This window comes from Xenopus tropicalis, chromosome 1 (genome assembly GCF_000004195.4).
Source record: "Xenopus tropicalis strain Nigerian chromosome 1, UCB_Xtro_10.0, whole genome shotgun sequence".
NCBI lineage: Eukaryota > Metazoa > Chordata > Amphibia > Anura > Pipidae > Xenopus > Xenopus tropicalis.
The window spans coordinates 141,745,040-141,760,686 of NC_030677.2; the positions used below are offsets into that span (position 1 = coordinate 141,745,040).

Sequence of the window (15,647 nt, forward strand, 5' to 3'; positions counted from 1 at the left end):
CAGGTATGGTACCTATTATCCGGAATGCTTGGGACCTAGGGTTTTTTTTGTAATTCCATGTCTAGTAAAACAACATTTAAATGTTAAATGTTAAATAAAGCAAATAGGATTGTGTTGACACACATATGAATTCATTCCACTACGTTAATATTACAAGCAAGGTACTGTTTAATAATTTCAAAACAAAAATAAAAACATTATTTTTAAAAAAATTTAGCTTAAATTGGACTCTATGGTAGATAGCTGTGCCACAATTTGGAGCTTTCTGTTAAATCAGTCAAAGTGTTGATGCCTTTGTTTCTTCGTGACTGTGTGCGTACGTCTAGGCAGATTGGGATAGAAAGATGATAGACACATAGAGAGGAAGAGGTCTAATTATTTCAAGCAGCAATCATACTTTTCCTATTTAGTTACAATGTATTTACATTCATTGAACTGTTATATATGATAAATGATTTAAAGGCAGCAACTGATGTTATTTGGTTGGATTTGTCACTTACTTGGAAGCACTGTTAGGTGTGTTCCTTTTCCAAAAACAAGTTTGTCGGCAGCAGAACACCGTGAAATACACTAGTTCAAAAACTTGCTCCAGAATAGCATTTCAGAGAGGATATGGATTAACATAAAGGTGGGGCCAGGCACATACCACCCTGCTATTGCTATTTATAGATCCCTACTGTTAAACAGTCATCTCTTCCTATTACAGCATAACAAGTTAAACACATAGATAGCATAGCACTAATTAATATTTAACTATTTTTGGAAAAATATCTCCATCATTTGTACTACATAATACAGGATTAGCATATTATTCGTATATGCCTGTTAAAGGGGACCTGTCACCCACACATAAAAAGTTATATAATAAAAGTCCTTTGAAGATTAAACATGAAACCCAAATTCTTTTTTTAATTAAATCATCTATACCTGTTATAAATGTATTTAAAAATCTGAGCTGTCAATTATATATTGCCTGCGGCATAGAGGCGGGGCAGGCAATATATGATTGACAGCTCAGATTTTTATTAACAATTACTTTAACTTTCCATTCAGCACTTCCTATACATCACCCAGATGGAAAATGCATAAGACTTTGGGGTGATACAAAGCTTGCCTTAATAACAGTGCCCACAAAATGGTGCCGGCCTTCTGGCTGTGACTACTAATTCCAAGACTGAAGGGAAAATAAATGTAATAATTTAAATAGTGTAAGTAAAGCTTATTTTGCTGTACTAAACTGATTCAAAAGGATTTGGAATTATTTCTTAGAGTGACAGGTCCCCTTTAAACATAAAACTTGTATTTTGTTACTCAAGAACTGTAATTGGGCAGGGCACTCTTCGCCTCTTGTATCCGTTATTGATTGCTTTATATGTTACTCTGTATGTCCAATGTATGAAACCCACTTATTGTACAGCGCTGTGGAATATGTTGGCGCTTTATAAATAAATGTTAATAATAATAAGAAGAAACAATATTTATTCTTGCATGCCATGGATCTATATCACTGTATACGTCAGATCAATTCAGCTACAAAATGAAAATGAGTGAAATTGTGAAATAACACACATTGATGATGGAATGTTTTTTACACTTTTCTCATGTTTGTTTTTTTCCCCAAAATGCACTGCAAAATTCTAGTGCAAAATGTGTTCATCTCTAACAGCTAGCCTATTCCCGAGCAGAATTCACAAAAGTGGTGTAAACTGATATTATTGCATGAAGTGATTTTGTATTCTTTGGTGTTAAATTGTTGTTTTGAACACAACTTTTTTGAATTTGGAATACTAAATTACTCGAGACCAATCAGTCAGTAAAATATATGGCAATTTGATGGCATATGAAGTAAGGTGTACTTTTCTTGGTGGTAAGTTTAAAAACATGGAGTTAAACTAGCAAAATTGTGTTTTGATTGGGATGAGCACATTTTTCTGCCAGGCATGGATTCGCAGCAAATTTCCACATTTCACCATTGGCAAAGTGTTTCGCTAAACTTCCAAGAAAATTTGCCACCAAAAAATTTGTTGCGTTCGCTGCAAAATAGGCGTGGTCACGTCAAAATAGGGGCGCCCATGTCAAACTGGGAATGGATTTTTCGCTCATCACAAGTTTTGATATTATATTGAAAAAAAAATTATATATATCATATTATTACATGGTTCCGGCCACAGGCTGCCCCCATTGATGTTGACTCTTGATTCTGATACCTGAATGTCACTCAACACCTTATTCTTATCCTGAATGATACATGATGCTGGTTCTGATTCTTACTCTGATATCTTATTCTGAAAACTGAGCTGGGATCATGAAATTTTGGACACATATTACGGACACCTTTCAGGACCAGAATGGAAAGAATTAGAAGACATTGGGCTGCACAGAGAAAACTATTAAAAAAATCCCCAAAACTATAAATGGTCTCCTTTGCAAATATATATATATATATATATATATATATATACATATTCTCCTTCAGAAAGCACTCACGGTATTTGCAAAAAAGCAAGTATTTATTTACACAAAAATGTCAAAAATGACATTTTTGTGTAAATAAATACTTGCTTTTTTGCAAATACCGTGAGTGCTTTCTGAAGGAGAATATGTTTATTTATGGTTAGCACCCGGTTCTTATTCGCTATTTTGGCGAGTGCCGATTTTGGGACTGTATATATATATACATATATATATATATATGAAAATTAATTTATCTAATGTAAGTTTTTTAGAGAGGAGCCAAGCTTTCCTTTAATTATGCATCCTAATGAAGATTTATGGGTTTATGTAATTTTTTTACTGGAACTTACATAAATAATGGTGTAAAATCTGGCGTTCAGATGGCAAGCTTCTCCATTTATTTTACACAGCTTTTAACACTGTTTTTTGGCGAATTTCACTTTACACAGCATAATATACACTCACCTAAAGGATTATTAGGAACACCATACTAATACCCTTCTCTGACCTCTAGCATCAACAAGGCATTTTCGCCCAAACGACTGCCGCATACTGAATGTTTTTCCCTTTTCACACCATTCTTTGTAAACCCTAGAAATGGTTGTGCGTGAAAATCCCAGTAACTGAGAAGATTGTGAAATACTCAGACCGGCCCGTCTGGCACCAAAAACCATGCCACGCTCAAAATTGCTTAAATCACCTTTCTTTCCCATTCTGAGATTCAGTTTGGAGTTCAGGAGATTGTCTTGACCAGGACCACACCCCTAAATGCATTGAAGCAACTGCCATGTGATTGGTTGATTAGATAATTGCATTAATGAGAAATTGAACAGGTGTTCCTAATAAACCTTTAGGTGAGTGTATATGCCCCTAACCTTTACTAATTTACACACTGTCATGGCCATTTTGAAACTGGGCAATGTGAGCTAGGTGCAATCCCCCATATGTGCTCCACACAATCCCCCATATGTAATAAAAGTTTTCCCAGTAGCAGTAACCCATAGCAACCAATAAGATGTTTTCTTTTAAACAGGAGACCAGTAAATTCTACCTGCTGATTGGTTGATATGGGTTATTGCTCCAGGGCAAAATGAGTGTCTTTTATTACATAACACCCCATACTCAAAGTCCAATAGGATGGTTTGGAGTACATGCTTATTTATTCAAAAGCATTTAGAAAAATGTGCCCAAAACTATTATCTCAAGTCTGAGAAGCTATTATTTTGATGTTTTCATTTGTTTTGGAATAACACTGTTGCAACAGATTGCATTTTGGTAAAATAAACTAAAAGAGCATTCTCACCTCCCTTGTACATACTGATAGACTTGCCTGAAGGGCAAATTGTCTTTGTACCAATGACTTTACACTGGAGCCATAATGTGTAAGCACACAATGAGTGGTCATTTTGAGACTTACAGAATAATCTTATTCATTCAGAAACAGCACCATTTACTTTTAGGTGGACACATCCTAAGTCCTTCATAGGTTTTACTGCTATTTAAAGATTGGCCTAATATTTAATATAAAATTGTATTGTTATTAACAGTATCATTTGTACACAGAAAGGCCACTGTTCCCTCTTAGCAGTGAATGCTGTCTGAAATACTTCTGTAATAATCTAACATACAAGATATACTTGTACAGTGGTGGGTTTTTTACAGGAAATCGCTAGGATTGTTACAGTGTGTTTAGTCAGTGCCACACCCTGAGAGGTTTTAAAATATTGAAAAAAATATTCTAGGAAATACAAACCATAATAAATCAACTGTGTGCTTGCTGTTAAGAAAGGTTCAGAGGTACGGAAGAGCACTAGGGCCACCAAAAAAAAAAAATTCTGGTGAATTATGACTTTGACTTTTAATCTCATAATTATGACTTTAAAAAGTCATAATTATGTCTTTTAAAAGTCGAAATTATGACTTTTAATCTCATAATTATGACTTTAAAAAATCATAATTATGAGAATAAAAGTCATACTTATGACTTTAAAAGTCATAATTTCGACTTTTTAAAGTCATAATTATGAGATTAAAAGTCATAATTCACCGGAATTTTTTTTTTTTTGGTGGCCCTACTGCTCTTCCGTACAGAGGAGTGTATCCCAATGTTTTATTAGCTGTGATGAGCATGAAAAGTCCTACAAATGTTTCTTTGCACAAATGTAATTCCATTACAGTAAGATATATGGCATCATTATAATTACTTTAATGTCAATAACAATGCATTATTAACTGACAGTTAGGAATATATTGATACCTGTCTCAGCTTGTTAGAATGGTTTTGACTGCTTTGAACAGTTGAACACTCACCAGCTTGAAATCTTACAGCCTTGCCCCTTCGTGCAAACCATAGGTGGAGAGAAAGGATTTGGGCAAAACAATTGCTAAAACCTAAATACCAGCCTTGTTTTACTTAGCAGTAACTATGATAACTTTTCACTAAAAATTATTGGGGAATAATGAATCAGCCCCGCGAGTTCTGAATGTTTGATAGAATGTTGCTGCTTAAAATTCTTCTGGGTACAAAGGTTACTGGGAATTCATGTTAGTGGCATGTGAAAGCTATGGATAGTTTTAACCAATAATGGGTTAATTTGCAAAGTATACTACAGCCATTCATAGCACATAATCAGCAATGTAGTATTGAGTAGTTGGCGATTTAAAAACTAACAGCTGATTGGTTGTGATGCGTTAGTAAACCTGGGTAGAATTTGCATCTTATATTAAATTACACCCAAAGCTTGTAATAAAAAGATTAATTGTCACTGTATGCTTAAACAATTGTTCCTTAACCTTGAGTGGATAAAGCTGACAGATATAAATTGCAGCCTTTGTGAATCATGTGAAATAGAGGAATTGTCTTGAACATTCACCTTAAAATATGCCCATTTGACTTTCTCAAATACCATGCTAAATGGAACCCATGGAATGCCAACAAATACGCAGTCAAAACCACTTCAGTTATCATTAAGCTTTGTCTGAGCTTAAACTCTGCGAGTTATTAGAACATTAGACAAACCCATATCTTACTATAGGCCCTTTAATCTTAATTTTAATTTATACTAAACCTTATATATCCTGGTTTACATACATACTAACAGGCTGGTGGCTGACTGAATCAACTGCTTTTTCAATTCAACAAAAAAAAGGGATAAGTATTTTTTATTAACTTTATTCAGAATCACTGTGTTTTCTAACTGTTGGGTTTAAATTTTTTCAAAAGTATTTGCTCTTTTTGGTGCCAATTTACAAAGTTTGGTTAACTATAAGGCTTACAGCAGGTTTGCCAGAGTTACATTCCTTTGTAATTACCCTCAGTTTGAGGGGGTGGGGTTTGATTAGTTGACCTTAACAGACTGTATAAATAGAACCACTGGCACTCCAGTGGAGCTTGCTCTGGTGGTAGGTGTTCTATAAGTGATTGCTCTTTAAGTGGGGGCTCTATAAGTGGAGTTATAATCACAGGAGTTACAAACTAAGGGAGTTAAAACAAGGTAAAAAAAAAAAAAAATTTTTTTGTTTATTTAATAGCCTTTTTTCACCAATTTTTGTTTAACTGTTTCTGTAACTGGGAGAATGAGTGGCAGCAACATTGAAGGTATGACACAGTGCACAGCCTGCCGCATGTATGCAGTTGTGGAACAACAGTTCCAAAGTGCATACCTCTGTTGTGGATGTGAGCGAGTTGCCACTTTAGAGGCTCGCGTTAGAGCACTAGAGGAACAAGTTGCAACACTGCGTTCTATTGACAATCTTGAAAGAAGTCTCTTGCTAACTGAACAAGAACTAGCGGGGTCAGATAGTATGGGGGGAGGGGAGCAAGGAAAGGATGATAGGGCAGTAAGCTGGGTGACAGTTAGAAAATCGAGTGTGGGGAAAAGAAAAAGGGAGGCTGCTCCAGGGTTTGCGCATCCCAACAGATTTGCCAGATTGTGTGAAGAAGATGGGAGTGTGAACTCTGGACTGGCGGTTCTAGATGAGGCTGATCTCTCTAACAGCCGGGAGACCAGTTTCTCTAGTAGTGGTGGGGAGGAGAGCAGAGCTAGGCCTAAACAGATGGTGGTTATAGGGGATTCAATCATTAGGAAAGTGGACAGGGTAATCTGTCGAGCGGATCGCTTCAACCGGACAGTTTGCTGTCTTCCTGGTGCCAGGGTTCGGCATGTGGTTGATCGGGTCGACACATTATTGGGAGGGGCTGGGCATGACCCGGCTGTCTTGGTACATATCGGTACTAACGACAAAATGAACGGTAGGTGGGGGACCTTAAAGAGTGAGTTCAGGGATCTAGGCTCTAAAATTAAGCAAAGGTCCTCCAATGTCATTTTTTCGGAAATTTTGCCGGTGCCGCGTGCTAGTTTAGGGAGACAGCGGGAGCTTAGGGAGCTAAATGCGTGGCTAAAGTCTTGGTGTAGGAAGGAAGGGTTTGGGTTCCTAGAGCACTGGGCTGACTTTTCTTTGGGGTACAATCTATACAGCCCTGACGGATTGCACCTCAATGGAAGGGGGTCTACTGTGCTAGGGGAGAGAATGGTTAAGAGGCTGGAGGAGTGTTTAAACTAGACAAGGGGGGGGTTGGTAAGCTAGATTCTTATGGGAGAGCTAGTGTAGATGGGGCAGTGGGACCAGTAAAGGGTTGTGGGGGAGGAGTGAGGGGGGCATATAGTTTATCAGATAAGGAGCTTCCATTGTTACAAGGGAAACAGACTAATTTTCACCTTAGCTCTAACTGTCCTTTAGCTAATGTAAGCTGTAGAGGAAGAAGTAGTAATCTCCGCTGCATGCTGGCTAATGCGCGTAGCTTGTCGGGAAAAATAGGGGAGCTGCAGGCTATTGCATGTATTGAAAATTATGACTTAATTGGTATCACTGAGACCTGGTGGGATGAAAAATGCGTCTGGGCAGTGAATTTAAATGGGTATACGCTTTTTAGGAGGGACAGAGGGATTAAAAAGGGTGGAGGGGTTTGTCTTTATGTGAAGTCAGATTTAAAGCCATGTAATAAAGACATTACCAATGAAAACGTTGAATCTCTTTGGGTAGAAATTTCAGTAGGGCTGAAGGTCACAAAGACAATGATCATTGGTGTATGCTATAAACCACCCCGTATAGATGAGGGGGATGAGGCCCAGCTACTTTTGCAAATGGAGGAGGCTTCAAAATTGGGTCAAGTTGTTATTATGGGGGACTTTAATTATCCGGACATTGACTGGAGTAATGGGGTGGCTAAGTCAGAAAAAGCTAGTAGGTTTGTAAATATGCTAAATGACAACTTTTTATTTCAGGTGGTTCAAGAACCTACTCGGAATGAGTCTATTTTGGACCTGGTAATATCTAATAATACTGAACTTATCTCTAACATTTGTGTGGGTGAGCATTTGGGGAACAGTGATCACAACATGGTCTCCTTTGAGATAATGCTACAGAGACAGCTCTATAAGGGAGTAACTAAAACGCTCAATTTTAGACGTGCAGACTTTGCCAGTTTAAGGGCATCTCTGCAATGTGTCAACTGGGAAAGGCTTTTCATGGGGTTAGACACAGAAGGAAAATGGAACATCTTTAAAACATTGCTTTGCAGGTATACACAACAGTATATTCCCCTTGTAAGCAAGGAGAGGCATCGCAAAGCAAAACCCTTATGGCTGAATAAAAGAGTTAAGGTCGAGGTTGGTAATAAAAAACGTGCTTTTAAAGCATTCAAGTTAGCTAGGACAGCGGAAACTTTCATCAGGTACAAGGAAGCAAATAAAGCATGCAAAAAAGCTATCAGGCAAGCTAAAATAGAGATGGAAAGGGATATTGCAGCTAGGAGTAAAAAGAATCCAAAATTATTTTTTAATTATGTGAATAGTAAAAAAATGAAGCAAGAAGGGGTGGGAACTTTATTATCACGGGGAGGTACGTTGGTTGATGAGAACGGGGAAAAAGCTGAAATTTTGAACTCTTATTTTTCATCTGTCTATACATCTGAGGAGCCAGATAATGAAGGCTTCCCTTTTAATATACCCAGTGCTAGTAATTTAGCTACTGGCACATGGGTCACTCAGGAGGAAATTCAAAAGAGACTTGAACATGTAAAGGTAAACAAAGGTCCAGGACCGGATGGGATTCATCCCAGGGTATTAAATGAGCTGAGCGCTGTGATTGCCAAGCCTCTTCACATAATTTTTCAGGATTCGTTGAGGTTTGGCATGGTGCCGAGAGACTGGCGGATTGCTAATGTGGTGCCGTTATTTAAAAAGGGATCTCGTTCTCAGCCTGAAAACTATAGGCCTGTTAGTCTGACATCAGTAGTAGGAAAGCTTCTGGAAGGGGTAATAAGGGATAGGATAGTTGAATACATTGCAGTTCACAATACTATTAGTTTGTGCCAGCATGGTTTTATGCGTAACAGATCTTGCCAGACTAATTTAGTTGCCTTTTATGAGGAGGTGAGCAGGAACCTTGATGCTGGAATGGCAGTTGATGTCATCTACTTAGATTTTGCTAAAGCGTTTGATACAGTACCGCACAGAAGGTTAATGATCAAATTGAGGAATATTGGCCTAGAACATAATATTTGTAATTGGATAGAAAACTGGCTGAAGGATAGAGTACAAAGAGTGGTGGTAAATGGAACATTTTCTAATTGGGCCAGTGTGGTTAGTGGAGTACCGCAGGGGTCAGTCCTTGGTCCTTTGCTTTTTAACTTGTTTATTAATGACCTGGAGGTGGGCATAGAGAGTACTGTTTCTATTTTTGCTGATGACACTAAATTGTGCAAAACTATAAGTTCCATGCAGGATGCTGCCGCTTTGCAGAGCGATTTGACAAAATTGGAAAACTGGGCAGCAAACTGGAAAATGAGGTTCAATGTTGACAAGTGCAAAGTTATGCACTTTGGTAGGAATAATATAAACGCAAACTATCTACTGAATGGTAGTGTGTTGGGGGCATCCTTAATGGAGAAGGATCTAGGGGTTTTTGTAGATCACAAGTTGTCTAATTCCAGGCAGTGTCATTCTGTGGCTACTACAGCAAATAAAGTGCTATCTTGTATAAAAAAGGGCATTGACTCAAGGGATGAGAACATATTTTTGCCGCTTTATAGGTCCCTGGTAAGGCCTCACCTTGAGTATGCAGTGCAGTTTTGGGCTCCAGTCCTTAAGAAGGATATTAATGAGCTGGAGAGAGTGCAGAGACGTGCAACTAAACTGGTAAAGGGGATGGAAGATTTAAGCTATGAGGTTAGACTGTCGAGGTTGGGGTTGTTTTCTCTGGAAAAGAGGCGCTTGCGAGGGGACATGATTACTCTGTACAAGTACATTAGAGGGGATTATAGGCAGTTGGGGGATGTTCTTTTTTCCCATAAAAACAATCAGCGCACCAGAGGTCACCCCTATAGATTAGAGGAACAGAGCTTCCATTTGAAGCAGCGTAGGTGGTTTTTCACGGTGAGGGCAGTGAGGCTGTGGAATGCCCTTCCTAGTGATGTGGTAATGGCAGACTCTGTTAATGCCTTTAAGAGGGGCCTGGATGAGTTTTTGAAGAAGCAGAATATCCAAGGCTATTGTGATACTAATATCTACAGTTAGTATTACTGGTTGTATATATATAGTTTATGTATGTGAGTGTATAGATTGGTTAGTATAGGTTGTGTGCTGGGTTTACTCGGATGGGTTGAACTTGATGGACAATGGTCTTTTTTCAACCCTATGTAACTATGTAACCATGGAGCCAATAGTGCTCACCTGTCTCTTTTTTTTTTTTCCTTTTTCCTTTTCTTTTTCATATGTTTTGTTTGCATTTTCTATTTCTTTGGTATTATTATTGGCTATTTGATAGTCTATAAAACTGGTGAAGTCACAACCGATTTAAATCTTTTGCAAAAGTTACGATATATGATTTTTTTTTTCTTATTATTAAGCTGTATTAACTATACTTTATTGAACCTCGGAAATGTCTATGCCTAATTGTAACAAAGATGTTGTTAATTTTCTTCACCAATCAATAAAAATATTAAAATAAAAACTATGCCCATTTGATTCTCTTAGGAAGCAGCATGGCACAAGTGCATGTAATATCAGAATTTTTTCATGATACATTTATGGGCACAATGTCCAAAAATATTCTATATGCCATTAATCAAAATATTTTTTGTATCTGCTATACATTATATTGGGAAAATGTACCTGTAGATGCTCAACCAGATGCTGTAATAAGTGCTCCCTGTTAGGAAACTTGACTTTATTACAGTAAAATACTGCCCCTTAGTGATGTGAAGGAATTCTGCACAGGATACATGGTATGATAAGTAGGAATCCCCTTCACCACAACCTTACTCATCCCCTCCCTGCATTTCCCAGTACACCAACCCCCCTAAAACAACACTTATGAACACTATTGTTTCATTTCAGAAATTATCTTCTGTAATACAGAGCTATAAATATTTTGGAATTGTTCAAATGAATTATAAATCTCCAAACTAGACAGGTCTGGTCTTGCATATTTATGCATCCTGATGATTGCCAACATAGCTTCTATCCTTTCAATGCCTCATCCATTGAAATGTAAAATTATTATACCCCCCCAATAACCCCAAAATACATTTATTAAAATTTAATTTTACATTTTACATTGCCCAATTAATTTTAAAAGGTCAATTTCAAAGTTTCCATTGCATTATTAATTTTAAAAGGTCAGGGTTTTTAAAGTTATTTGTTGTGACTTTTTTGTCGCCGTCGCAACTTTTTCGTATGTTCCGCTACTTTTTCGTCGGCGTTGCGGAAAAATTGGATTGGTTTTTCCGCCGTTTACAACCGCTTAATACGAAAAAATTGCGACGGCAACGAAATAGTCGCGCAAAATACGATAAAGTCGCATCGGCGACGAAAAAGTCGTGACAAATATGAAAAAATTGCGGCGTGTATGTGTGTGTGCATTGTTTCAGTAAACATAGAGATGGTGAGATAATCACATTTACTGTTAAGTGTGCTGCATGGATTTAAAAGTTCTAGATTATAGCATCCCAACGATCCTTCATTCTTTAGTAATAACATTACTATTTCCCAAACTATACAGAATAGTTTTTTTGTATTTTTTGTGGAAAGTGTCAGAGGTCGTGTCTTAGAGATTTCAGAGAGCAAAATGGTCAAGCTCGGATAAAAGTTTTTTTTTAAAAAAAATATACATATATACAGTGTGTTCTGTATTTCACTATGCAGGTGCCCCTACAAATTGATGGAGGATGGAATTATGGAGTTACCCTATTCTTCCCTAAACTCGACAAAATGTTGTTAATAATAATAATAATAAATAATCCTTGAACCAAGTAAATTTCCACCCTACTGGGAATAATGAACTACAATGATGAAAGGTAAAAGGGGATACAATTTTTATAGTGGGGATGTTGTCACTAGGGTAAGTAGGTAGTGATGAGCGAATTTTTTCGCCAGGCGAAACGGAAATTTTTGCTGTGTGTAAAAAAAATAGCCGCACGTCAAAAAGAGGGTGTGGTCTCGTAAAAAAAAAAGGGTACAGTCACGTAAACAAATGCGGGCGTCAAAAAAACCACGGGTGACCAAAAAAGACGCGGGCGACCAAAAAATGTGTTTCGGAAAATTTTCAACAGATTCTCTCATCACTATTAGTAGGTGCACTTGCGCACTATTCTTCATGAGGATCAGACACCCAAAGAGTAAGTAATCTGTGGCTGTCTAACTGGAGCCTGCAGGTCAGATATAGGCCCTTTCAGTTTGCCCTATGGCTCCAAAGACTTTGAATTACATAACCATTTAAACAATTTCTGCTCACAGACATGTGAGTTTGCATATATGGTCTTGAGCAACACCAATGTTATTTATAAAATAATCCAAATTGCATTTTAGCGTAACATTAATATAGTAACATAGTAAGTTAGGTTAAAAAAACACACATCCATCAAGTCCAAACTTTTATGTCTACATGAAACTGACACACTGCCTAACTGCTGGTTTATCTAGAGGAAGGTAAAAAAAAAAACATTCTGAAGCATTTCCAATTCGCCTCACAGGGGAAAAGTCTCTCCTGACTCCAAGATGGCAAGATGGCCAAGATGGTTCAACTTGTACTGAGATTTATTTTCAATAACCCTGTGTTTCCTCACTCATCAAATCCTCTCTTGAAGCTAGCTAAAATTTATGCCACAACTTCACAGCTCTCAATGTAAAAATCCTTTTCCAAATATTTAGATGGAACTTCCTTCATTCCATTATTCCCCTATATAATTATACACTGTTATTTTCTCCCCCCCTTAAGCGCCTCTTCTCCAGCGTAAACTACCCCAACTTGGCCATTCTTTCCTTATAACTGAGACTTTCCATACCCTTTATCAGCTTAGTGGCCCTTGCACAGCATATTCTAGATGGGGCCTTACCAGCGCTCTGTTATAGAAGAATAATATAGAAATAGAAGAATAACCACTTCCTTCTGTGAATTAATACAGTTCATAACCTTGTTTGCCCTTGCAGCTGCTAACTGGCATTGCTTACTACAGCCAAGTGTATTATCTAAAAGGACTTCAAGATCCATCATTGTTGTATTTACAACATGTCACAATAATGCTTGAATTGTTCAATGAAAATTTCAGGTTTACATCAAATTAATTTTGCGAGTATTGGCAAAACTCAAAAAATTCAAGTTTAAACGAACGTTCGTTTCCATGAATCCTCTTTATTGTTCCCAAACAGGAATTGCTCCAGCAGCCATTTTAGGATCATTGGCACTCATTCTAGGAATAATGTGTTTAAGTTTCACTTGAAACTGGGTGAAATAAAAAAAAAACAACCCCTTAAAGATGTGTGAAATAGAAAAGAGTGAGGGAATTAACTCCCCCTCAAACTGGGTGAAACACAAACCAATGAGGAAATTAACTTCTCCTTCAAACTGGGTGAAACAGAAAACAATGAGGGGATTAACTTCTGCTTGAAAACCTGCCAAATTTTTTTGACAAAAAACAGTTAAATAAACATTAATAAATCACAAATTATAGGATCACAATTATGGGAGAATTTTTGGAGAAACAATATCAAAAAAGTCGAGTTCTGGCAAAAACCCATTCGTAAATCTCAAAATTGCTGAGTAAATGTGCCCCTAAATGTCAAGATGTGCAAATCTGGCTGTTCCCTCGCTTGTGCTAATGTAAGTGCACAGAAAAATGTTCACTAACTAAATCTGACACTGCTTAAAGAAATCTGGCCAAGGTGAGAGACCAGAATACTTTGGCTAAACATATACAAGCTATCCAGGCATTGCAAGCTGAGGTTAAAGTGATCCATGCAAGAACAGATGATGCTGAAGACAGACCTTGAGAGGGTTTACAGAACACCTAGTTTGGCTTCTTTTTCTAGTTTTTTTGTTCATGTTTTACAGTATAAGTTTTGTACACATTGCTCTTTGCAGGGGTCCATTAAATTACATGAATATATTGTACAATAAAAAGGGTGCCTGGAGGCCAATAGTTTGATTTTATTTTACTTATGCGCTTAATATATACAAGAAAATGTACTTTTAAAATGTCGAGGATGTCAAAAAGTGATTTTAAGAGTATTCTCTATATAAGCAACATCTACAGTAATTCAGTCTAACAGAATGAAAAACACATGGATTATAGCTGTGTTCTATACTGATTACTAAGTCGGTTGAAATATTCCTTTAACTCTGTGAAAAGTATGTATGTATGTATGTATATCTTTATTTATAAAGCGCTACTTATGTACGCAGCGCTGTACAGTAGAATACATTAATACAAACAGGGGGTTAATAAGATAATAGATAAATACAAAGTATAACAATAAATACAGATAAATACAGCTGCAATAAGTTAAGAGTCGAGGACACAAGAGGATGGAGGTCCCTGCCCCGTAGAGCTTACAATCTATATGGGAGGGTAACCAACAGACACAAATAGGCAAATATAAGTGCTAGTGGATCATGGGTCAGATATATCATATCTAAATTATAATATTCATAATTAACCAAGGGTTATTTGATTAAAACCATTATTTTTGGGAGATTTAGTCCATTATTTTTGGGACATGGGACCTTTAACTAGACAAACGTATACCTTTCTCATCTGACAGACCCAGAGGGCTGGGTTAAGGTCAGGTCTTTAACCTTACAGGAGATGAAAACACCACTAGCACATACCTCCCAACTGTCCCAATTTTCGCGGGACAGTGCTGATTTTAACAGCTTTGGCCACAGTCCTGGGTTCTTATTGAAGCCAGTTTGCTTTTTTTTCTTTAAATTTCATCAAAATCCTAAGATTGACCTATACACCTGGAGATAGTCCTCTCACTAACTCAATCCAATCACATTTGTATGCCTCAGTACAAATTGTATCTGTGAATTTACATATATTGTGGTATTTAGAGTTCAGTTCTTCATACAATTGGTTGACATATTTTTTCTGCAACACAATAGTCATTAGAATTGAAATATATGTATTAAGATGAGTGGTTTAACAGGGGCAAAGTTTGCTCTAGTTATTAATTAGAGCAGTCCCATGATCCCATGAAATTCCTTCCTACAAAGAAATGTCAATAATGATTAAAATAAGGTGTCTATATCTCAATCAAGTCTTGGGCTGCAAAGAGTATTTCCAGATTAAGCCAGGGTGCCTTGTGAAAAGGGTTAAGAAATACTCCCTTAGACTGTATGACTGTTGATTTTTTATTAAAGAGTAGCATATGTTTTATGTTTATTCATTGTGTTAGAATACATTGTAAGGTAGAATGGCTAAATGTAAGCTATGCAACACAAGCTTTACATGCAGGGAGATAGTAACATTCTGATTCTTGTACACCTACGTAAGGTATTTCTGTTACTGGGTGCATAAAGAAACAGTAATATATTGCAGAATCATCTTCCACAAGATTTGATATTGAGAGCTGAAAAGATCTATGACTTCTGTTCACTACACCTGAGAATCTCTGTCTGAACCTTAGTCCTATGTCTTCTGGTTTGGATTGGTCATGCAGGACGAAGGTCAAGGATTTCCTGACATCCAGGACATACCACATGAGTGATGGGAACCCAGTGCTGTAAGTACAGTTGAGGGTCACCGATTCGCCTTCATTTCTTACCAGGACCTCTGTAGATTGTATCACTATTTGTCCTACAATGAGTTCTTCAAAGAAGGTAAACAAATATTTAAATAAAACAGTTCCAGT

At 37.1% G+C, this 15,647-nt stretch overlaps 1 protein-coding gene across 1 annotated transcript in view; it reads right to left on the reverse strand.

Annotated features, from left to right (window-relative positions):
• LOC101732037 (Ig heavy chain Mem5) overlaps positions 1-15,647 on the reverse strand; it is a 53,234-nt gene that overhangs the window by 7,646 nt on the left and 29,941 nt on the right. The gene's annotated exons all lie outside the window — the stretch shown is intronic.